The sequence below is a fragment of the Phocoena sinus genome, chromosome 4 (genome assembly GCF_008692025.1).
Source record: "Phocoena sinus isolate mPhoSin1 chromosome 4, mPhoSin1.pri, whole genome shotgun sequence".
NCBI lineage: Eukaryota > Metazoa > Chordata > Mammalia > Artiodactyla > Phocoenidae > Phocoena > Phocoena sinus.
Window position 1 is genome coordinate 94,226,794 of NC_045766.1, and position 25,187 is coordinate 94,251,980.

Sequence of the window (25,187 nt, forward strand, 5' to 3'; positions counted from 1 at the left end):
GTCCATTCTTCCACCTTGATATATATATTCATTGTAATTTCAATCAAAATTCCAGCCAGTTTTTTTTTGTTATTGACAAACTGATTCTAAAGTTTATTAGGAGAGGTAGAGGACCCAGAATAACCAACTCAATACTGAAAGAGAAGAACAAAGTTGGAGCACTGACACTATTTGACTTCAAGACATTCTACAAATTTATAGAAAAAACACAGTCTGGTATTAGCAAAAGAATACATGCATAGATCAATGGAACAGAATAGAGAGTTCATAAATAGCCCCCCTTAGATATAGTCAACTAGCATTTGATAAAGGAACACAACTAATTCAATGGAGAAAAAGAAGTCTTTTCAATAGAAGGTTCTGGAACAACTAGATATCCACATTAAAAAAAAAAAAGAATCTAGACACAGACCTTATACCATTCACAAAAGAGAACTCAAAGTGATTCACATACCTAAATGTAAAATGCAATTCTATAAAACTAGAAGAGAGTATAGAAGAAAGCCTAGATGACCTTGGGTTTGGTGATAATTTTTGAGTTACAATACTGAAGGCACACACTACTATGTATAAAATAGATAATCAATGAGGACCTACTGTATAGAAAAGGGAAATCTACCCAATATTTTGTAATAACCTATATTGGAAAAGAATCTGAAAAGATAGATGTAGATGTATGTATAGAATGAATTTGCTTTACACCTGAAACTAACACAGCATTTTAAATCAACTATACTTTATTTTTTTAAAATGGTCTTTAAAAATACCAAAAGCAAGATCCATGAGGGAGGAATTGATAAACTGGACTTCATTAAAATTAAAATTTTCTGCTCTGTGAAAGACATTGTGAAGAGAATGAAAAGACTCATCACAGACTGGGAGAAAATATTTACAAAAGACATATCTCATGAAAGACTGTTATTCAAAATATATAAAGAACTGTTAAAACTCAACAATAAGAAAACAATCAACTCAGTTAAAAATTAGGGCAAAGACCTCACCAGACATCTCACTGAAAAAGGTATACAGATACTAAAGATGCATATGAAAAGGCGTTCCACATCATATGTCATCTGGAAAATGTAAATTACAACAACAGTGAGATAACACTACACACCTATTACAGTGGCCATAAACTAGAACACAGAAAACCCCATATACTGGTGAGGATGTGGAACAGGAGCTCTCCTTCATTGCTGGTGTGAATACAAACGGTACAGCCACTTAGGAGGATAGTTTGACAGTTTTTACAAAAGTAATCGTATTCTTACTATACTATCCAGCAGTCTTGTTCCTTGGTATTTACCTAAAGGTACTGAAAACTTATGTCCACACAAAAACCTGCACATCGTTATTTATAGCAGCTTTTTTCATCATTACCAAAACTTGGAAGCAACCAAGATAACCTTCAGAAAGTGAATGGATAAATAAACTGTGGTACATACAGACAATGGAATATAATTCGGTGCTAAAGAGAAATGAGCTATCAAGTCATAAGAAGAAATGGAGGAAACTTAAATGTAAATTACTAAATGTAAGAAGTCAGTTTGAACAGGGTACATACTATATGATTCCAACTATTTGACTACCTGGAAAAGGCAAAACAATGGAGAAGATAAAAAGATCACTGGTTGCAGTGGGTTAAGAAGGAGGGTGTGATGAAAAAACAAATCACAGAGGATTATTAGGGCAGTAAATATATTTTATATGATACTATAATGGTGGATACATGCCATTATACATATATGCAAAGCCATAGAATGTACAACACCAAATGTAAACTATGGTCTTTGGGTGATAATAATTTGTCAATGTAGCTTAATCAATTATGTTCATCAACTGTAACATGTGTACCACTCTGGTGGGGCATACTGATAGTGGTGGAGGTAGTGGATGTGTGGGGCTCTTTGTAGTTGATGTTCAATCTTGTTGTGGACCTAAAACTGCTCTAAAAATAATGTCTAGCTAAAAAGAAAAAGAAACAATAAAAAATTAAGTCTGAGGTGGTGAAAGAAAGAAAATGATAAATATGAGGGAAAATTAATGAATCAGAAAACAATTATTTAATAGAGAAAGTCAAGAAAGCCAAAAATTGGTTCTTTAAAAAAATTACCCCATGGTAAGACTCAATAAAATATAGCAGAAATACAAAAGATCAGTGTAAGGAATGCAAAATAAGATAGTTATACTGTCAGACAGTCAATGCACATACAATGCAAGAATATTATGAGCCATTTTACATAGATAAATTGAAAATTTTAGATGGATTCAATAATTCCTGGAGAAATACAATTTAGAAGATTTATATCATAATGAAGAGATAATTTTAAAATCCTATTCTTTGAAGGAAACTTAATCCATAATTAAAAGCTTTTCTTCAAAGAAATTTCTTATCCACATACTTCTCCATCAAGATAATATTACTCAAAACTTTCCAGAGAATAGAAAAAGAGATAATTGTATTCTATTGGTGTTGTGAGACCAACATAACAATGATACAAAAACCTGACCAAATATATTGCCATAAAAGAAAATTACAAGACAATCTTCTTGTAATCTTGAATATAGTTGTAAAATATTGCAAACACACTCAGAGATAAGTAGGTAATATATGGATGTGTCCTTTTAGCCATGTAAAGATATCTAGTCAGTACTCTGAAAGTAATGGGTGGGCTTTGGAGAGTTTTAAGATAAGAAAATGTTATGTATGATTCTGTATAAGGAATATGATATAATAGTAAAAAACATATTTGCTGCACATGATTCCTTCACTCAATATTTTATACTCTGGTGAAGAAATAAAAGCTATTACTTGTAAAAGAGAATACTTGAGGGGCTTCCCTGGTGGCGCAGTGGTTGAGAGTCCGTCTGCCAATGCGGGCGATGCAGGTTCGTGCCCCGGTCTGGGAGGATCCCACGTGCCGCGGAGTCGCTGGGTCCGTGGGCCGTGGCCGCTGGGCCTGTGTGTCCAGAGCCTGTGCTCTGTGGCGGGAGAAGCCACAGCAGTGAGAGGCCCGCATACCACAAAAAAAAAAAAAAAAAAGAGAATACTTGAAATATCAATATTAGGTAACACAGGCTACTATAGTATAGGAATTTATTGAAGAAAAATTCAATATGGTATTTAGAAGATAGGGAATGCTTGCTGAATGGAAGAAGAGGAAATAAACTTTATTGTACATAACCTTAAGTGATATCATATACTTATAATAACTAGTTGGAGAGTAGAAAAGAATTTATTCCTGGAAGAGAAAAATAATAGGGGCAGATGAATTAAAATAGTAATAAACTGTGGGCTGTAAATCCATAGCTCCTAGGGTAACTCTTTACACATTAGAGACCTTCAATACATTTTCTGATAAGTGAATTTATCCAGGCACCCGGGACTCCTCCAAGGGGCTCGAGGGGTTACGTGGGACAGAGCAGATGGGAAAGAAGCCTACCAGGCAACAAAAGGAGTCTCAAAACCCAGTTCTTCTGAGATCTGCCTATGCTTATTATTATTTCTTTTCTTCTACTTACTTTGGATTTAATTTGCTCCTTTTCCAATTTTCTAAGGGGAAAAATTAGATCTTTCTTCTCTTCTAATACATGCATTTGGTGCTATAAATTTCCCTCTAAGTACTGCTTTCACTGCATCCCATGGATTTTGGTAAGTTGTTTTCATTTCCATTTAGTTCAAAATAGTGTTTAATTTCTCTTGAGATTTATACTTTGACCCACATCAAAGAAATTTGTTGTTTAATCTATGCATATCTTGGAATTTGTGTAGATAACTTAGATAAAGATCTAGTTATCTTTCCATTACTGATATCTAATTTAATTCCATTGTGGTCTGTATGATTTCTATACTTTTAAATTTGCTAAGTGTGTTTTATGTATCTGTATTGTGGCCTGTCTTGGTAAATATTCCATATGAGCTTGACAAAAACTATATATTATGCTGTTGTTGTATGAAGTAGTCTATAGGTGTCCGTTATTTCTAGTTGATTGTTGAGTTCAACTATATCCTTAATGATATTTTTGTCTGCTGAATCTGTCCATTTCTGATAGAGGGGTGTTGAAGTCTTTGACTATAAAAGTGTATTCATCTATTTCTCCTTGAGGTTCTATTACTTTTTCCTTCATGTATTTTGACACTCTGTTGTTGGGTGCATACACATTAAAAATTGTTATGTCTTGGAGGATTGACCTCTTTATCCTTTTGTAATGCCCTTCTTTAACCCTGATAACATTCCCTGCTTGGAAGTGTGCTTTGTCTGAAATTAATATAGATACTAATTAATATTACTTTTGGATTAGTGTTAGCATGGTGCACTTTACTTCATTCATTTACTTTTAATCCTGACGTGCCTTTATGTTAAAGTGGATTTTTTAGACAGCATATAGTTGGGTCTTGTTTCTTGATACACTGACAATTTGTCTTTTAATTTGTGCATTTAAATCATTGATAGTCAAAGTGATTATTGATATAGTTGGATTAAAATCTACCATATTTTTTAGTATTTTTCTGTTTGTCACCTTTGATTTTTATTCCTATTTTTGTCTTCCACTTTTTTTGTGTCTTTTGTGCTTCTAATTGAGCATTTTTATATTTCTTTTTTTTTCTTAGCAAGTTCGTTTTACTTCTGTTTTTACTTTTTTTAGTGGTTTCAATAACATTTACAGCTAATTCAAGTCCACTTTTAAATAACACTATACTGATGCACAAGTAATGATTACCTTATAATAATAAAATAATTCCTATTCCTTCCTTCTGTCCCTTTTATCATTGCTATCATTCATTTCACTTATATATAAGCAAATATATATATAAGTACACATGATTGAATACACTGTTACCATTATTATTTTGAACATACTGTTAACTAATAGATTATTTAAGAATAGGAAAAATAGACGTTTTAATTTTACCTTTACTTATTCCTTCTCAGATGCTCTTCCTTTCTCTATATAGATCTGAGTTTCTAACCTTTATCATTTTCCTTCCCTCTAAAGATTTTTTTGTAACATTTCCTGCAAGGCATTCTACTGTCATTATTGTTTCAAACACTTATTCTGTTCCTTTCTCTCTTTCTTCTCCTTCTGGAATTCTCATTAGGCGTGTGTTATACCTTTTTCAGTTGTCCTACAGTTTTGGATATCTTGGTTTTTTTCTTTAGTCCTTTTTCTCAGTGCTTTTCAGTTTCAGTGGTTTCTATTAAGATATCCTCAAGCTCAGAGAATCTTTCCTCAGCTGTCTCCAGTCTACCAATAATGTCATTTCTCTTTTCTCTTACAGTTTTTTTTCACCTCTCTCTGAGTGAGCTTGTACCACTGAACTGTGAACTTCACACAGTCTTCTCAATTTTTGACCCTCTTCATTGGCCCCTGATGGCTAGAGTGGGCTGTGTTTGGATATATCCTTTCTTCCCCATGGAAGGCTAGAGAGGCCTGGAATTGGGTTTTTCCTTCCTCCAGGTCAATTAAGTTCTGATTAACCCCTGCAGGTTAGGCTCTAGGTAAATAATTTCACCTGAGGGCAGACGTTTTAAAGACAAACAGGGTGCTCCGGCATATTTCAAAATTGTTCCTTTTCCTCTCCTCCTGCCGGAAGCACAAGGGGATTTTTCTCTGCTATTCCCTCTTAGAACTTGGTCCACCTCCTGGAGGTAAGACACAAAATTGTGGGGATCCCCTGATGTGAAAAGCCACAGAGTCTCTTTTTTTACAGTCTTGCTTTTTCCCATTTTACAGATAATCTGAGACGCAGGTAAGTTTTGTGTTGTATTTATTTTACCTCAAGCATGTCCTTTAATATGCGTTCTAGTAAATGGTATTGAATTCTTTGTTTTTGTTTGTCTCTGAAAGTTGTTATGTAGCTTTCCCTTTTGAAAAATATTTTCATTTGTTACAAAGTTCTTGGGTTGATGTTTCTCTTCGGAACTTGAAAGATGCTGGTCAGTTGTCTTTTGGCTTGCATAAAAATTGAGTTGAGTGTTGGTTTGGTTGTAGCTGTAGTTACCCTTACTGCTTATTTTGCTTCATATTTTTTCAGGGTTACCTTGTGCATAGGGTGCAAGTTTGATTGTCAGAGGATTTTTTTTTCTCAATGCTCCTGTTCTCCTATTATGTTTAGACTTTCCCTGTGTGCTTCCACATCAGAATATGTCTCTCTCCATATCGCTTACCCCAGGGCCTGACTGCCGCATAAGTCAGCACAGAGTAGCCTGGTGGTAGGTGCAGGGGGGGCCTTCTCTGTTGTCCTGGTCCAATTTCAGGCTTAGATTGGCTTGGTGTTCGTGGTTCTTGGGGATGGGCTTTCTCTAGGATCTTGCTCTGGTTCCTTTTGCTAAATGCCTCTAAGAGCCAGAGTCTGGAGAATCTCTAACCCTCCTTCCAAGGGTAAAATTTTTTTTCTTTTTGGTGCCCCAGGTGCAGCTGTTTGCTCTTTCCCCTCCTCTTTCCCCAATTCACAGCTCAAGGATTTTTTTTTTCCCTGTAGGAGAGAAGTTCCCAAACAGAACTTTGTGCTTTCCTGCAGTGGCAGATGCTTTTCTTGTTCAGGCTTGAACCACAAAGGGGGCCTTTTTGTAGTGTCTCACTCTGCTCAAAATTGTTTTTGTTGCCTTGTGGCGACATCCATGGAAAACTCTGAGTGTAAAATCCCTGGTATTTTGGGCTCTTGGGAGTTCTATATTCTCAGGATATCCCACACTTGGTTTTTAAGAATTTGTTAAAATTTTTAGCTGAAATCTTTTTACTGACTTATATGTCAGACCAGGTTTCCTACTATGTTCTTCCCCAGATAAGGCAGAACCACTTGTATTTCCTTGAAGGTGCCTGTCTTTCCTCAGATTTCAGCCTACTTGTTCCTCTGTGACCTCAGCTACCTTTTTAGCTAAGAACAAATTATAATTTTGTAGATTATTTGGCTTTTTCCTGTTGTCTGAGTGGAAGCAATGCTCTTTCTACATTTCTATATCTTAATGGGAAGCCAGTCCTTTCTAGAGAAGTTTTTGTTCAGCTGGAATCCATTAAAACTTGTGCCTGCTTCATATAATGAGAAAGTTACTCACAATTGTGTTGGGCTCTTGAGATCATTACTTTCATTAGCAGTTGTATTGGCATTACCCTTTGAAAATTTAGGTCTTTAAAAGAGCAGAACACAATTTTTCTATGACCAAAATATGTATGTGATGCCATTTTGTAAACGTGATGCCTTTGGCATATCATTATTAAACTGAAGGCTTTAAGTTGCATTTTATTTTTTATTGATAGAGTGACACATTAAATGGATGTTCTTATGTATAAAAAATCAGAAATTATAAAAATAGCTATTTTAACAGTCTCACAGCTGGAAAGCTGATTTTATTACCTGTTCATTTAAATTTTGGAAATTTTATTTATCTTTAGAACGTTTCTGAATGTGAGCACAGTGCTTCCTTAGACAATCAATTAATTTTAGCACATCAGAATTCTTCTAATGTATTGCATCACTTCCACTATATTTCATTTTATCACTCTGGCCATTATCACATTTAACTTGATCAGTGTCAAAACTACTTGAAAGTTCAGTTTATATAAAAGATACTAATGCACTCTTGACTTCTGATGAATAGAGTAATAGTCTAATGCACTCAGAAAAATGTTTTTTCCCAAAGTTATTATGAGTAATAGAAGTATTCTATATTTACCCAGTTGGGTCAAAACACTAGAAGCAGAGTGACACTTAAAAAATATAACAACCATATATAATGAATGTGTTATGGTCTCACATTATATTTTTATGTTGTCATTTTCAAGAATTGGATGAAGAAATGAGTAAAGTCAGTTTAACCATGTGATACTTATTAGTGAGCTAGTTGTTCATTAATTCATTGTATATATTGAGTGGCTTTTATGACACGTGCTGTTAAAGGAACTGTGGAGTCAGCAGTAACCGAGAACAAGCTCTTCTTTATGTATAGCTCTCCATTTATTCAACAAAAATTAAAAGTACTTCACTTTTATATTAATTTTGCTGATGAGATATCAAGTGGGATAGCTTTGTCATTTATAATTTTTAGCAGCTGACTGCAGATTCAAATGCTATATCATTTCTCTAGCATATATAAATACACTTCTTTGTATTTGAACAGTTTATAGGATTGTATATTTACTTTCTTCTCTAAGGTTGTCTATAAAATTGAGGAACTAAAATAAAACATAAAATAATTGATTCAACTTTAAGCAAAGTCGTATGCAAAGTTTCATTTATTGATTTACCCCTTTTGGTTTGACATATTTTTGTGGCTCTTCTTAGCACTCTTGTGTGCATGAGACAATACTAGGTTTTGACAGTCTCAGCAATATGACGAACAGGTCTCTTTATCAGGTCTAGATTCAAGGTTACATTACATTGTGTTGGATTTTGGTTTTCCTGGGGTGTGCTGAAGGCAGATCTTACTAGCTTTGTGAGAGCCAAATTTTAAATTTTCCAGAGATTTGAGACCTGAGTGTATAATAGTTGGTGGCTTAAAATCCGACACACTGAAGTATTTTGTTACTGTGTATACATTTTATTGTTGTGTTTTGGAGGCTTTTATTGATGGTGATGGAGTCCCCAACACCATGCCCACATTAAAAGTCCCTAGAATGATTCATGGGACTTAAATCTTTAGGAGTAAAACTATATTTTATCACACAGATGTAGTTAGGGTAAACAGCTGGATCAGGGAAAGAAGCATAAGTAGAGTGTGGAGGAATCTATCTGCAGTCTTCCTTATGCTCTCTTCCTCTTATTAAGTGTCACATGGAGCACTCTTTCCTAACAATGAAAATGTAGCAACATGCTTGCTGTTTTTGCAGAGGGAAGCTGACTAGAGACTCATTTCCTAGATTTTTATTGGGAGCTGGTCACTTGTTGCATACCACATACCAATCTTCCAGACTCCCAGGAAAGTGGATGTAGTTTAAAGCACATTGCTTGCTCAAATACTTCAGACATGATATGTGAACCTTGTCATTTTGGGGAATGGTAGGAGTACCTTCAGAATCCAAGTTCCCAGACACCAGCCAATGGCCAGTCTTGAAAGTAGACCTTCTAACGACAGCAGTCTTGGGCCACCTATGTTAACTGTTTTCTGCACAATTAACTTTGTTTCTAGTAGCCTAGTTGTAAAAAAAAAAAAAAAAAAAAAAGCTAGTAATAATAACCAAATGTATAACTATTGATGTACCTTAATTAGAATAATCAGGTTAGAATTATTAATCAGAGCTTAGTTTTTTAATAGATCTTTATTGGAGTATAATTGCTTCACAATACTGTGTTAGTTTCTGTTGTACAACAAAGAGAACCAGCCATATGCATACACATATCCCCATATTCCCTCCCTCTTGAGCCTCCCTCCCATCCTCCATATCCCACCTCTCTAGGTCATTGCAAAGCACTGAGCTAATCTCCCTATGCTAAGCTGCTGCTTCCCACCAGCCAACTATTTTACATTAGGTAGTATATATATGTTGATGCTACTCTCACTTTGCCCCAGCTTCGCCCTCCCACCCCAAGTCCTCCAGTCCATTTTCTATGTCTACCTCTTTATTCCTGCCCTGCAACTATGTTCATCAGTAACTTTTTTTTCTTTAGATTCCATATATATGTGTTAGCGCACGGTATTTGCTTTTCTCTTTCTGACTTACTTCATTCAGTATCACAGACTCTAAGTCAATCCACCTCACTACGAATAACTCAATTTCATTTCTTTTTATGGCTAATATTCCATTGTATATATGTGCCACATCTTCTTTATCCATTCATCTGTCGATGGACATTTAGGATGCTTCCCTGTCCTGGCTATTGTAAATAGAGCTGTAATGAACATTGTGGTACATGACTCTTTTTGAATTATGGTATTCTCAGATTATATGTCCAGTAGTGGGATTGCTGGCTCATATTGTAGTTCTATTTTTAGTTTTTTAAGGAAAATCCATACTGTTTTCCATAGTGGCTGTATCAATTTACATTCCCACCAACAGTACAGGAGGGTTCTCTTTTCACCACAACCTTTCCAGCATTTATTGTTTCTAGATTTTTTGATAATGGCCATTCTAACCAGCGTGAGGTGATACCTCATTGTAGTTTTGATTTGCAATTCTCTAATAATTAGTGTTATTGTTGAGCATCTTTTCATGTGCCTCTTGGCTATCTGTATGTCTTCCTTGGTGAAATGTCTATTTAGGTATTCCACCCATTTTTTACCTGGATTGTTTGTTTTTTGATATTGAGCTCCATGAGCTGTTTGTATATTTTGGAGATTAATCCTTTGTCTGTTGTTTCATTTGCAAATATTTTCTCTCATTCTGAGGGTTATGTTTTCATCTTGTGCGTGGTTTCCTTTGCTGTGCAAAAGTTTTTAAGTTTAATTAAGGTCCCATTTGTTTATTTTTGTTTTTATTTCCATTACTCTAGGCGATGGATCAAAAAAGATCTTGCTGAGATTTATGTCAGAGTGTTTTCCTATGTTTTCCTCTAAGAGTTTTATAGTGTCTGGTATTACATTTAAGTCTTTAATCCATTTGGAGTTTATTTTTGTATATGGAATTAGAACACTACCTAACATCATTCTTTTACATGTAGCTGTCCAGTTTTCCTAGCACTACTTATTGAAGAGGCTGGTTTTTCTCCATTGTATGTTCTTGCCTCCTTTGTCATAAATTAGGTGCCCATATGTGTGTGGGTTTATCTCTGGGGATTCTATCCTGTACCATTGATCTGTATTTCTGTTTTTGTTCTCATATCATACTGTCTTGATTACTGTAGCTTTGTGATATAGTTTGAAGTCAGGGAGGCTGATTCCTCTGACTCCCAGATCTTATTAATCAGTTCTGGTGACTAGATCTCCCTGCTCCTTCACTGTTCTTGTCCCATTATTAATTTTATACATGTACTCCTTCCATAAACATTCACTGCTCTATATGCATTCAACATAATTCAAAACATACAACAGAGAGTACCACAAAATACCTTCTATAAAGGAACTTACACTTTTGTGTGGTGAGGATGTGCTTATTGGAATATAGGTATTTTCAACTTGTGCTTAATACTATGAAAAATATCTAAGGGGAAGAGACAGTGACAGAGTTCTTTTTGAGTTAGTTTATATGTTGTTTTCAAGGAAGGCTTCTCTGGACATTTGAACAGAGAAGTGAAAGAAGTACATGAGTAAATTATACAGATATCTAGAGGAAGTTCCCTCCAAACATTCCATGTTCCAGAGGCAAAAACTGATGGAAGAAAAGCCAGGAGGTCAACATGGCTGATGTAGCATAAACAAGGTAGAGAGTTAGCCAACAGGTGACATCAGAGGCATAAGGGGAGAATGGAAAACATTTTGTAGGGATTTGTAGTTCTTGTTAACATCTTTAAATTTTCCTCTGAATGATAAGAATCCTGGAGACTTTTTCGAAAAAAAAAAAAAGAGTGATATGATGTTATGCACATTTTAGAAGTCAGAGCAAATAATAGGTTTAAGATGAGAATGGAATATTAAGAGAGAATATACAAAGACAATAATTGGAATATATTGCAATAATCCAGAGGAAAAGATGGTGCTGATGGTGTTGAGGATCATAATGGTAGCAGTAAGTGGAAGTGGTAAGGAGATTTGGGTTGGGTATATTTTGACTTCGGAGACAATAGGAAAAGAATAGAATGAAGATAATCTCTTTGGATGACATTTTTAAGGTACTTTAAAGTTTTTGGTTGAAGCAACTGGAAGAAAGGTGTTGATATTAATTGAAATGAGGAAAACTAGGAAGAAGCAGGCTTTGGAATGATCAAGAATTTATATTTGGATACATATTTGATGACCAAGTGGAGATGTTTCATTAACAGTGGGATATAGGAGTCTGAAGATGGGTGGAGGTGAATGATTGGGGATCAAAACTTGGGAGTCATCAAATTAAAGATGACATTTAAAGCTATGGGAATGGAAGACATCACAACATGTAGTTAGAAAAAGTTACAAGGACAAAGCCATGGGGCATTCTAATTGGTACAGGAGTGGAGGATGAGAACTACCTGTAGCGGAGGCTGAAAGAAGCAGTCAATAAAGAGAATGAAGAAAAACTTGTGTTGAGAATCAGTGTGAAGAAAGTCTTTCAAGAAGAGGTGATCAACATTGTCAAATGTTGTTGATTGTTTCTATTAGGTGAAGTTTGAGAATTAACTGACAGATTTAAGGTAGATGATTCTGATATATGCAAGAGCAAATAATATACATTATATTAATGATATAAATTAGTATGGATTCAAGAAAGTAGGAATGTAAAGATGGACTATAAATACAGATGGTAGCTTCAGAAGATTTGTGGGGTCAGGAGGATTTTTTTATAGGTACTGATATAGCATGTTGATTATGACAAACTGTTCAAGAGAGAAAAACCTGATAAATCAGAAAGTAAATGATATCATAAATAAGTGACATAGGATGGAATCCAATGCATAATTGGGAGGATTCATCTTGGACAGGAATACTGATTAACAGCAACAGCAGGAGAGAAGGTAGAGTATATGAGAACCACAGTAGGTGGGATGGTGGATGTGGTGTTGGGTGTTTCTGAACACTTCTATTTTGTCAGTGAAATGTTTACAAGGTGAACATCTGAAAATAAAGAATTCCCCGGGGAAAGGGTGGTGGAAAAGGTTTTGTTAATTTGAGGAGAAAGGAAGGTTGGGTGTCTGAATTGACTAAGGAAATACAATGGGATTGAAATTAAGGACAGATTCTGAGATACGTGATCAGGGATTTAGAGTTAGTGAGTCAGTTCAGGTCTTTCAAGAAGCAGATGCCAAGCTGGAATTAAACATGTAAGATAGTTATTGGGGAAAATACCTACAAAGAGTAAAGGGGAGGGTTAATCATAGATGAGGGGAGTCTTCAGGCTGAGATGCAGGTCTGACACTGTGAAATGAGAGGAAAGACAGGAAAACTAGATAAGAGAGCTTCAAACTGCAGTGCAGATCTGAGAATGTCTTGGCCAGGCCAATGTGAGGTCCCCAGCAAAGGTTGACTATGGGGAGGGTCCCATGTTGGGCAGAAATAGCCCAGCTATAGTAGTCTCATCATATCCAGTTATTGGCCAGGAGAAGCCTAAGGGAAGCCCAGCTTTGGTGTGAGCCTGAGAGAGAACCTGTGGGTGCTGCAGGCGGAGGCTCTCAGTCAGTGTGTTCACTGCAGTAGGTTCTCCTGAAGGGAGAGCTGAGCTGCGTGTGCATGTCCATGGCTGACACATTGGATTTGGTTGTGTTTTCCTCCAGCTATGGTTAGCTGCTTTGATGTATTTGAGGAAGGAAGTAGAATGTTATATTTAAGTAGATTTGATAATTTCCGGAGCAGTAATATGAAAGAAAAGAGGGATAAGCAAATTGAAGCATAACTAAGCAGTTGAAAAGAGGAAGCAGAATCTAAGCTGGTTATGGACATGAGTGCCTGAGGGAGCTATAATTCTACCCATGCAAACAAGAAGCTGAAGTGTCTTTAGTAAGGTTAACATCCTCAATTCCTTAATTTTCTTTGCAAATTTCAGAGTATGAAAATATAAAAGACTTAATCTCATATATATGTGTATGTATAGAGAGAAAATTTCAAAAGTTATCAATTTAAGTATATACATATTGTAAGAGGAGAGACAAGAATGTGTTACTTCCTGGGTAGGTTTCAATTCCCATGTGTTTCTTACACTCTTAACTACACTGAGTTTGATTTTAATTTTCTGTATCTGTCGTAGCATGGGCCTTAAATTCCAATGAATTACTTCATCATATGCTCAAATGAAGAGGAGAAAATGACTGCATTGAAGTGGTTATATTGGCAGATGATAATGCAGTTCTACAAAGTAGTGCTTTGCTATGAGAATATGAAGTACTTTAGGGAATTTAAGGTTTTCCAATGACTTTAGGTTTAAACCCCAGTGTAAGACCAGCTTTGAAACTACTGCAAAACCTGGATTCCTACTTAGTTTACCTCTGTTTGTCTATTTGGATCCTTCACTTTCTCCGTGAGTAGTATTGTGGAGCTAGCAAGCTCTCACTTACCTGTGACTTTGCCCCCCAGATGCCAAGTTCTACCTGCAAGACTGGAATTTGATCCATTTGTCCTGGGTCCATTGCCTCAGTTCTTTTCTACTTTGATGGGCAGGTCTATTTTCACATCTAAACTTTCTTTAGTATATCTTGTCCTGGCTGTGTCAGATATATTCATAAGTAAATAATAATACTTATAATTAGTACTGCTGTCATCAGTAAATACCAGGAAGTAAGTCCTATTCTGGGAGCTTTAGAAATATTCACATTCAATCCTCGTTAACAACACTATATTTTATTATTATTGTTATCCCTATTGACAGAGAAAAAATGAAGCACAGGTAATATAACTTGCCTCAGAGAAACCAAGCTGACTACAAATTTTTAATTACCATCTTATACCCTTAATGCTAGACACTAAATATATCAATTTATAAATGCCTCATGGCCCACATTTTTAATACATTCACAGGTTTATCTCCTCTTGAAGTTCTCAATTTTAATACATAAAGAAACAGCACTGTCTACTTACAGAAAAAAATGATAATCATATGTCTATGCAAGGCCATCATGAGGTACTTGATTTCTTTCGGAACCTTAACACATGGCTTAGTGGTTACATTTATTGATGCTTCAGGGTAACTACTTTTGATTACGGCTATAATCATAACCTTCAAACAGAAGTGTATGTAATTTTTTTCCTTATAGTTTCAAGTCCTATTTTCATTAGAATTATTTCTATATGGCTTGAGGCTTTTCAAATCATAAAGCTGGTCTCCTAAATCAGAAACAGAAAGGACTCTTCCACGGGATGATATATGCTTCCAGATGTGTATGTGAAAATAAAGCAAAATGCTTGTTAAAGGTTGATTTTTAGCTATTTCTCTTTCTTGGTCTGAGTTGTGCTTTCTAAAACCTATTGGAAAATTAATTATTTAAAATTGCAATGGATGAAAAGCAATTTGAAACTTTAGTAAAGTCAATGATAGTGTTTTGCTGCTGAAGCAAACCAATTACCTGTCAGAGACATTGTCCTGTTTCTTTAACACTTTTCTATCCATCAGCTGTAGCAACTCTTTCTGAATGTCATGAGGAAATAGGTTACAGCATGTAAGTCAAGGATTTCATTTTAAGTAAAGTATTTTAATTGGTAAAATTAGACCGTCTTTTCTTGCTTTGCCTCAGTCTTTGCAGCAACTAAGTTTGTTTTGTTCTACACAGAATTTTTTCCCACTGAATTCAATGTTACATAAGAGTATTCATTTCACTGGCAAATTATTGCAAAACTAAAGGTGTCACATTAATTTTTCTCTTACATAGGAATTAATAAAACAATTTGAACAAATCAGGTTGGAATAATTCAGGAATCAGTTTTTCAGGAAAAACATAATAAAAACCTTAAACTTGATAAGTATATATATCGTAAGAGATATTTTCTATTTTTAAAATGTTTCTGATTTTGATATGAATAGTCTGGGTATGGAGAAATAAGTTAAAGGGAAAAACTAATGCTTTCATATCTGTATTCTATGTTCCTTACATATCATGCAACTGATTTTGAATTGAAAGACCAAGTGAAAAGGAAGACAAAAGTAATTATTCATATAATATAGCAGTGCTCAAAATTAACGATACTAGTGGGAAGATAGTTTTACTTCCTATATGCAATAAATTACCTAATAGGTTCTCTTATAGTCTCTCTTGTGTTTCTTCCTTTACATTTTAATAATCTTAGTCAAAATTTGATAACTTTGTATTTATATAACTTCAGTAGGCTTCTAGTTATTATATTTGCTGCCACCAAACCATTGCTATTTTCAGACTACTTCCAGGTGGATATTTTCAAAACCTCACTTTCACTTGGTTGTCCCTCTTTAAAATTCCTTATCCCTTAGTTCCCACTCAGTCTCACTTGACGGTCCTCTGCCCAGCGCTCTTCAGCGAGGCCAGCTTCTCTATTGATAACCATGAATGTTCGGATCAGTTTTGTTGCTATTTCTTATGCTGTTTCTCAGATAAGCCAGATGCTGCCTTTCCTTTATGTCCAGACCTGAATGCATTTCCTCCATCAAGTCTCATCCAGTTGATTTTTCTGTTTGCTGTTCTCTTCTCTGAGTACTGTATCATCTCAAACTGGACTCTGGCTGATATTGTTTTCTAGTTGCTTCATGTATCATATTATTTCTCCACGTAGGTTATTCATCTTAGAATATTACTATGTTCTCTACAAAGATTTGTTGAACACTAAGAAAAAATAGGTATTTGAGTAATTATAAAACATTCTAATACATGGTCTACCAGAGTAATAAGATTTGTAAAAATGCAGTAGCATGAAGTATAAGACAGTAAATGGTTAAATGTCCAACAATGTGCTGACTTTTTTTTTTTATTGATGTACGGTTGGCTTACAATATTTGAGTTGTACAGCATAGTGATTCAATGTTTTTACAGATTGTACTCCATTAAAAGCCATTACAGGGCTTCCCTGGTGGCGCAGTTGTTGAGTCCACCTGCTGATGCAGGGGACACGGGTTTGTGCCCCAGTCTGGGAAGATCCCACATGCCACGGAGCAGCTGGGCCCGTGAGCCATGGCTGCTGAGCCTGTGCGTCCGGAGCCTGTGCTCTGCAACTGGAGAGGACACAACAGTGAGAGGCCTGTGTACCACAAAAAAAAAAAAAAAAAAAAAAAAAGCCATTACAAGATAATGGCTATAATTTCCTGTGCTATACAATATATTTTTGTTATTTTATACATAGTAGTTTGTATCTCTTAATCTCATATCCCTAACTAGCCCCTTCTCCTTTCCCTCTCCCTTCTGGTAATTACTAGTTTCCTATATCTGTGAGACTGTTTCTGTTTTGCATATATATTCATTTATATTATTTCTTAGATCCCACATATAAGTGATACCATACAGTATTTGTCTTTCTCTGGTTTATTTCACTAAGCATAATATTCTCTGGGTCCATCCATGTTGCTGCAAATGACAGAATTTCATTCTTTTTTATGGCTGAGTAATATTCCATTGTGTATACATACCACATCTTTATCCATTCATCTGTTGATGAGCACTTGGACTGCTCTCATATCTTGGTAAAAGATGCTGCTATGAACATTGGGGCGCATGTTTCTTTTTGAAATAGTGTCTTTGTTTTTTCCAGATATATACCCAGGAGTGGAATTGCTGGATCATATGGTATTTCTATTTTTAGTTTTTAAGAAACCTCCAAGCTTCCCTGGTGATGTAGTGGTTGAGAGTCTGCCTGCCGATGCAGGGGACACAGGTTCGTGCCCCAGTCCGGGAAGATCCCACATGCTGCCAAAAAAAAAAAAAAAAACTCCATAATGGTTTTCCACAGTGGCAGCACCAATTTACATTCCCACCAGCAATGTGAAGGGTTCACTTTTCTCCACATTCTCTCCAACATTTTTTATTTGTAGACCTCTTGATTATAACTGTCTGACAAGTGTGAGGTGATATCTCATGGTGGTTTTGATTTGCATTTTTTGATTAGTGATTTTGAGCATCTTTTCATGTTCTTGTTTGCCATCTGTATGTCTTCTTTGGAAATACATCTATTCAGGTCTTCAGCCCACTTTTTGATTGGGTTGTTTGCTTTTTGATAATGAGTTGTATGAGCGGTTTATATATTTTGGTTATTAATCCCTTGTCAGTCATATCATTTGCAAATATTTTCTCCTATTCTGTAAGTTGTCTTTTCATTTTGTTGATGGTTTCCTTTGCTGTGCAAAAGTTTTTAAGTTTAATTAGGTCCCACTTGTTTATTTTTGCATTTATTTATTTTGCCTTAGGAGACAAATCCTAGAAAATATTGCTACGATTTATGTCAGTGTTCTGCCTATGTTCTCTTCTAGGAGTTTTATGATTTCAGTTCTTATATTTAGGTCTTAATCCATTTTGAGTTTATTTTGTATATGATGTGAGGAAATGTTCTAACATTGTTTTACATGTAGCTGTCCAGGTTTCCCATTACCACTTATTGAGGAGGCTGGCTTTCTCCATTGCATATTCTTGCCTCCTTTGTCTCACAATTTTTTGAAGACCATCTCATTATATATTAATATACCTGAAGTTAGCTACATCTTATTTTTATATTTCTTCCAAGTAAAAAGTAGCAAGATAATTATCATTTTTGAAGGTTTAATGACTTCAAACATTACATGTCCAAAATCTCATAAGCCGAGTAAAATATTTTTCAACAATAATTTTTAATTAATCAAATAAGAAAAACTCTCAGCTTTTGCTTTTTAATTTTTTGTTTTATATACAATTTTATAGAGCCTGCTAAATTATGGACTTGCTTAATATTTCCCCCTTTCCAAATACAGTGTACATAAACACACAATATTTTCATGCTATTTGCTTTGGTTTGTATTGGAAATAGATTTCCTTTGCAAAAAATACAAGGTCAGTTTTTTAAAAATATTGTCATACTCCAAGTTTGAAATGAAAATAATGGCTTCCTTACATAAATGTAAGAAATTAAGACATAAATGCAACTTGGACAAGTAAAACCTAAAAGAAGAAAGTTAATTCTGCTTAAAAGTATATTTAAATGAATAAGTTGCTATATTTGGCTTGAATAAGACGTTGATATTTTGGATTTGACTCTGACATGGCAAAACTCATGTCACTTTAATCTGCAATTGATCTTTTTAACTTTTCATTTTGATGTTAATAAAAGTTGGTAATCTGATTCACAGAGGTTCATAGAAGCACATCAAATCAGAATTCCTATAGCTCCTGTTGCCAAGCAAGGGTTAGCTTGTGTCAAGGAATTCTTGATTTTCTGCCAAGGCTGAGTCAGATTCATGTTAGATTATTTCTTTTTTTTCAAATGAAAGAGGTTAGATAATGTATGTGTGTATAAGTTTTTCAATGTGGCATTCATGTTATTTTAGCAAAAAAATATTTAAATCTACACTTTAATTTTAAAATGTTTTGAGAATTAAATTTCAAAAAGGTATTGCAGTATTTTCTGGTATTTTCAGACTTCTGCTATTAATAAACTGACAGGTCTTTTTAATTCCTGATTTCAACCTAGAGAAATACTTCTTCCAGTTCTGGAGAAGGTCAAATAAAAAAAAATAAAAGTTTTGACAATATAGAATGCATCTAAGAAACTATGTTGTTTGCAAATAATCAGTCTGATTTTAGTTTGGACAAAGGAGGTTTACATATTTTATAAGCCTGAAAGAAAGACCAGAAGTTGAATAATTTCATTTTTTCTTAAAGAGCTGAATATGAGTTTATAAATATTTAAAATTCTGTATAAAGAGGTAATTTCCTCAATTCTCTTCAAAAGTAAATATACTTTGTAGTTTGGATAATAGAAGAACATTCTTCAAATAGATGGAAACAACATGTAGAGGCAATATTACTTTTAATAATAGCACCTGCTTTTCTTTCAGAGAAATTCCTGTCTCATCTCATATGTCAGGGTTTGGTGGTGTTTCATTAATAGGAAGCATCTTGCTTACATAAACTTTCAAGAAATTAAAAGATAAGAAATAGAACAAATGAAAACCACCACTTTTATTAGTGATTAGGGATTAGGTGGATATTGGAAATCTCTAGTCTTGTGGGCTTACTGATGCTGGCAGACTTAGTAACCAGTGGCCATGGACCACAGTAGGCGCCCCCACCAAGGCGGAGACATCAGTTGACTAAAAACAATTGACAGCTCCATGAAGGCAGGTGACTTCCCAGAGAAAAAACCATGGCTAGGTTTGTTCATTTCCTCATCCCAAGCAAATCAGTAAATCAGGTAACTCTTCTTTCCTGAATAGAAATAATGGAGCTGCGTAAGGCCAGGATTTTTATACTGTTAAAGTTCTACTCATATGGAGGAAAACATCACAAGTAGGGCAAAAGCATTCAATAAATCATCCTATATTAACATTTTGTGGTTATGTAATAATTTCTTTTTTTTTTTTTTTCGGTACGCGGGCCTCTCACTGTTGTGGCCTCTCTCGCTGTGGAGCACAGGCTCCGGACGCGCAGGCTTAGCGGCCAGGGTTCACGGGCCCAGCCGCTCCACGGCATGTGGGATCTTCCCAGACCGGGTCACGAACCCGTGTCCCCTGCATCGGCAGGCAGACTCCCAACCACTGCGTCACCAGGGAAGCCCAATTTCATATTATTTTTACAAATACAAATTATTTAGTGCCCAGTAACATCTCTGTGAAAGATATGGAAAATTCACTTAAAAATAAGATCAGTAGTAGAAGTCAATCCATGTAGGCCTCTTTGAAAGACTGAAGGTGTGGGTGAGGCCAAAAATTCTATCCTTGAGGGCAACAGTACCAATAGAATTTTCTGGCTATTGAGTATTTGAAATATGGCCAACAAAATTGAAGGACTGACGTTATAATTTTATTTAGTTTTCATTAATTTTTAAACTGAAAAAAGAAAACATGTAGCTAGTGGCTACCATATAATATGATGGATACTAAGATATCAAGAATAAAAGGAATTCTTAGACAAAATACCATGATTAATGCAGAGACATATAACTTAGGTCAATTACTAGAGGCTGATAAGGAAGAGGGTTCTGATAGCCTTCTTTGACTTTAATGTAGTGTTGACCAGTTTGACAGTCTGGCTAGTGAGGCTCAGTTGATAAGTTCACAGAAGCTTCCTGATATACTATTAGAAATAGGTTAAGAAAGGTTTGGAGGAACTTAAACATAGTAAGTTCATAATAGGTGGCTATATACAAGATCAGTGTTAGAAAAATATGTATATTTCAAAGGGGAATGAAAGCAGGCCTCAGCCAGATAAAGAGTTAATTCTGAGGATAAGTATGGAGAATATGGGATCTCATTTATTGATAAAAGTGCTCTTGGATACCTATGGGCTCTCTGAGGCTTCCTATTTGATCCACGCCAGGGTGATAGTTTTGGAGCTGACTGACTTAAAACCATGGTATTCTTGTCCCCTGTACCTACCCTACCCAGGGTTAGACTAGAATAACAGAGAAAGTTGGTGATCAAGAGAAAGAGTGAGCCTCAACAGAGTTTTCTTCCCTGAGTTAGGACACTAGTAAGGCCTGCCTTTGGTTCTATGAGAAATATATATTTATATATATGTACCTTCTTAACAGTTTATCTTTTTATTTAAGCTGTCTCTATGAGTTTCAATTACTGGAAAAGAAAAAATATAATAAATTATTCTATTAACTCCTTCTGTTTGTAATACTCTTCTGTAGTTCTCCAAATGGTGGAATTGTATTTATCTTGTAAGGACCACTATAGCATGTTACTTCTGTGAAGACACCTCCACTTCTCTCCTCCCCACTCCCATATAAATCACCCTCTTATCTAACTTATAACAGCCCTTTGTATTCTCTAGAGAATTTCTTTAAAATTCTCTCAGTCCATAGATTTACTGATTATCTACTATGAGCCTTATATTGTGCTAGAAATTGAAGGGGTACAAATATGTATATAATATGATACAAGCTAGTAGAGACTTGTACTTTATCTTGTGTAACCTTAGAAGAGGGAATAATCAATTCTGTCTACGGAAATCAGAAAGGTCCCTGGCAAAATGTTATGTCTGAGCTAACTAAATAAAGGAGAATAGAAGGTATCAAAGCAGACAAGATAATATAGATAGGGACCAGCCAGTCAGAGGAAATGGCAATTGAAAAGAAATAAATGACTGAAAAAACTCCATAGAGAGTTGAGAAATTTGGAATATGGGCCTGTGTGCATTGTGGATGTGAGAGGAATAAAGGCAGAAACGGTCAGTCTCATAGGTTAGATGAGCATGTTGAGGTCAATTATGAAAATCCTCAAATGCCTCAGTCATATTCTGGTTTGTAATTAAACATACTATCTCCTCAAGAAGATTCTATTATTTTCAATTTCCTCAGGTTTTTTAAGCTTATAGCTGAGTTCTTTCTAAAGGGTCACGGGCAAGGAAACAATAGATGAGATAGCCAGCTTGGCAAGGAATATATGAAAAATTTTGTGTATAGTTAGTATATAACTATACAATTTGAGGATCTTCCTTCTTAAAATGTTCTGTCTAGAGTTTAAAAAGAGTTTACTATTACTTTGTGTCAAACATTGATCATTTTCTGAAGTCAAAAATTTCAAGTATCTATAAAGTTAGATTAGAAAAATACCAAGATGAAAAATACCACAACCCAGCTGTGTACCACAGTCACCTGAGAGCTTTCTGCAAACACATTTAAAAAATGAAGTCATAACTTCAAAATTCTGAGAGATTCTGATTTTCAAACTAGAATTGTATACCCAGGCAAAATATTAATTGTGAGCAGGGAATAAAGACATTTTGAAGATAAAGAAATATATAAAATGAATTAATTTCTTTAGATTTAGTCACCAGGACAAAGGGGAGTAGGAAGCATTAAAAGATAAATAAAAGGTATTCAGGACAATTTTTATGTACATCAATTTTTCTCTAAAGGCTTGGATAAAGGAACATCAGCTACTGGGAATGAATTAAGCTGGATCTAGAGGGGCATTAATATTTCATGAGTTTTAAACAATCATTTCCCAGGGAATTGAAAGAAGCTTAGAGGCAAGGATAGGAAAAATGAGAAGTTAGTTTATTCAGAAAAAAAATAAAATAAAAGATGGTAATGCAAAGGATCTCAAAGTTTGACAGTAAGTATATTTAAATAAAAGTAACCTATTATATAATTTCAGGTTATTTCCATTATCTTCTAACATAGAGAATTACATATATATATATATATATATATAGAGAGAGAGAGAGAGAGAGAGAGAGATGTGTATGTAGATATACATAGGTAATATACATGTATATATTGATATAGACACATATGTCTATGTGTATATATGTGTCTGTGTTTGTATAAAAACAGTCCAAGCATAGTCTCATTGTTTATGCTTTTAATATTCTGTCAGAATTAACAATATTAAAAAGCACACTGTGGGAAACACGTTTAGCTAATTCAGTATTCATTTCTCCCCTTACCCCACCCTAACAGAACACTAATTGTGCTTGATATTCCCCTCAGGTAAGCTATATACTAATTAAAAATTAAAGCCAATCATGATATCCCATTTCTCTTGGTTGGGATTAATTTTTAGATAGGAAACCTAAGAAAGGTTCTGAGAATGGGTTCCAGGCTGTTGAGAAAGACATACCAGAGTTGAAAATTCCTTTCTTTTTTGGTCCAGATATTGCTATATTTAGATATTGTACAGGAAAGGGTTAATTCAGCAGGCCTATGTTGGTCAAATCCTGTACATTTCCAAAAGCCCTGTTTTCAGGACTGGCTCTTGGCCAGCTTTCTGTTGCTGAACTCTGAGCCCTTGAAAGGTTCTGCCTGATAAGAATTTCCTTGTAAGCCTGAGGTTTAGGGCCATGCTGGACCAGTTTGACCAGATAGTTTATGGTAACAACGTGATTTATGATGAACACCCAGTTCTGCTGGGGGGGTCTGGAGTCTTGAGTAAACCTACATGACTGATCCCCAATAAAAACCTGGACACAAAGCCTCAGGTGAACATCTCTCCTTGGCCGTGCTTAGTGCATATTGTCACACATTCTTATTGGGAAGATTAAGCAGGCTTGTGCACCCAACTGAGAAGGAACACCTGGAAGCTTCTTCTTGGTTTCTACCAGATGTTGCACTATATGCCTTTTCCTTTTGCTGATTTTAACCTGTATCCTTTACTTGCAATAAACTGTAACCATTGTATAATAGCTTTTGAGTGCTGGGAGTCACTCTTGTGAATCATTGCACCTGAGGGTTGCCTTGTGGATCCCTGACACAGAAATGATGTCTGACACTGCTGTAGCCCCCTTGAGTTCACTAGGTAAATCAGCCTTGGAATAAAATCAGTGCTGTAACAAATACAACTTTACAAATTTTCTCTTCAAAACATTTGTTTTCCTAATCCTAGACCATGTAGGTTTAAGAAGTAAGCACATTTTATTGATATTATAACTGATGTAAAGTCAAATGGATATTTGTCAACTTTATTGAGGTATACTTAATATACAGAAGCTGCACATACTTAATGTGTTCATTTTGATGAGTTTGGACACATGCATATACCTGTGATATCATCACAACATACAAGGTAATAAATCCATCATGTCTGAAAGATTTCTGTGTCCCCTTGCTTTTGAGTGTGAATGTAGAAAGAACACTTGGCATGAGATCTCTCCTCTTAACAAATGTATAAGTGCTCAACACTGTGTTGTTAACTATAGTATTATGTTGTACAGTAGATCTCTAGAAATTATTCATCTTGCATAACTGTAGCTTTATACCTTCCAAACAACATTTTCCCATTTCTCCCTCCCTACATCCCTTGGCAATCACCATCCTATTCTCTGCTTCTGTGAGTGTGACTTTAGATACCTCATATAAGAAGAATACTAGAATATTGTCCTTCTGGGACTGACTTATTTCACTTAGCATAAAGTCTTTCAGGTCCTTTCACATTGTTGCAGATGGTAGGATTTTCTTCTAATTATTTGCAGTGTTTTTTCAAAAAAAATATTTTTGGTACTTTGGCAGACAAATACCCATAGATAAGGACAAAGAAGGACTCAAAATATAATGAATTCTTACATCAGCCTTTTCATGCATAATAAGTTTTAACAGAGTCCCAAGCTATCCTCCTGGCAAATGTTCAACCATCAGTAGTGCCCAGATAAATAACAGCATAGAAAAGTGTCCTTATCAACTGTTATGTCATTGTTTTGATAAATTTTATGTTTTTACATACCTAATTAGATCCAACACTAATGACTATTGTAATGCTAAGAAGCATGCTCAAATCACCCAGGTAAAGGATGAGAATCAGAGTATAAATCTAAGCCCATCTCAGTACAAACCCATACCATTTTTTTAATTTAGTTTATTTATTTTTAGTTTTATAGTAGGTTCTTGTTGGTTACCTATTTTAAATATAGCAGTGAGTGTGTACCATTTGTTTCATATCACAGAGTTTGTCTTCATTGTCACCGCATCTCCATTCCAGTATTTCCCTTTCCCTCCTACACATTCAATTATTTAGTCATTGTGCACCCATTAATGTAATGTATAGTTTGGATCCCTATTAGGTCTCAGATATCAATCTAAGGTCTGAGAAAGCAATGATGA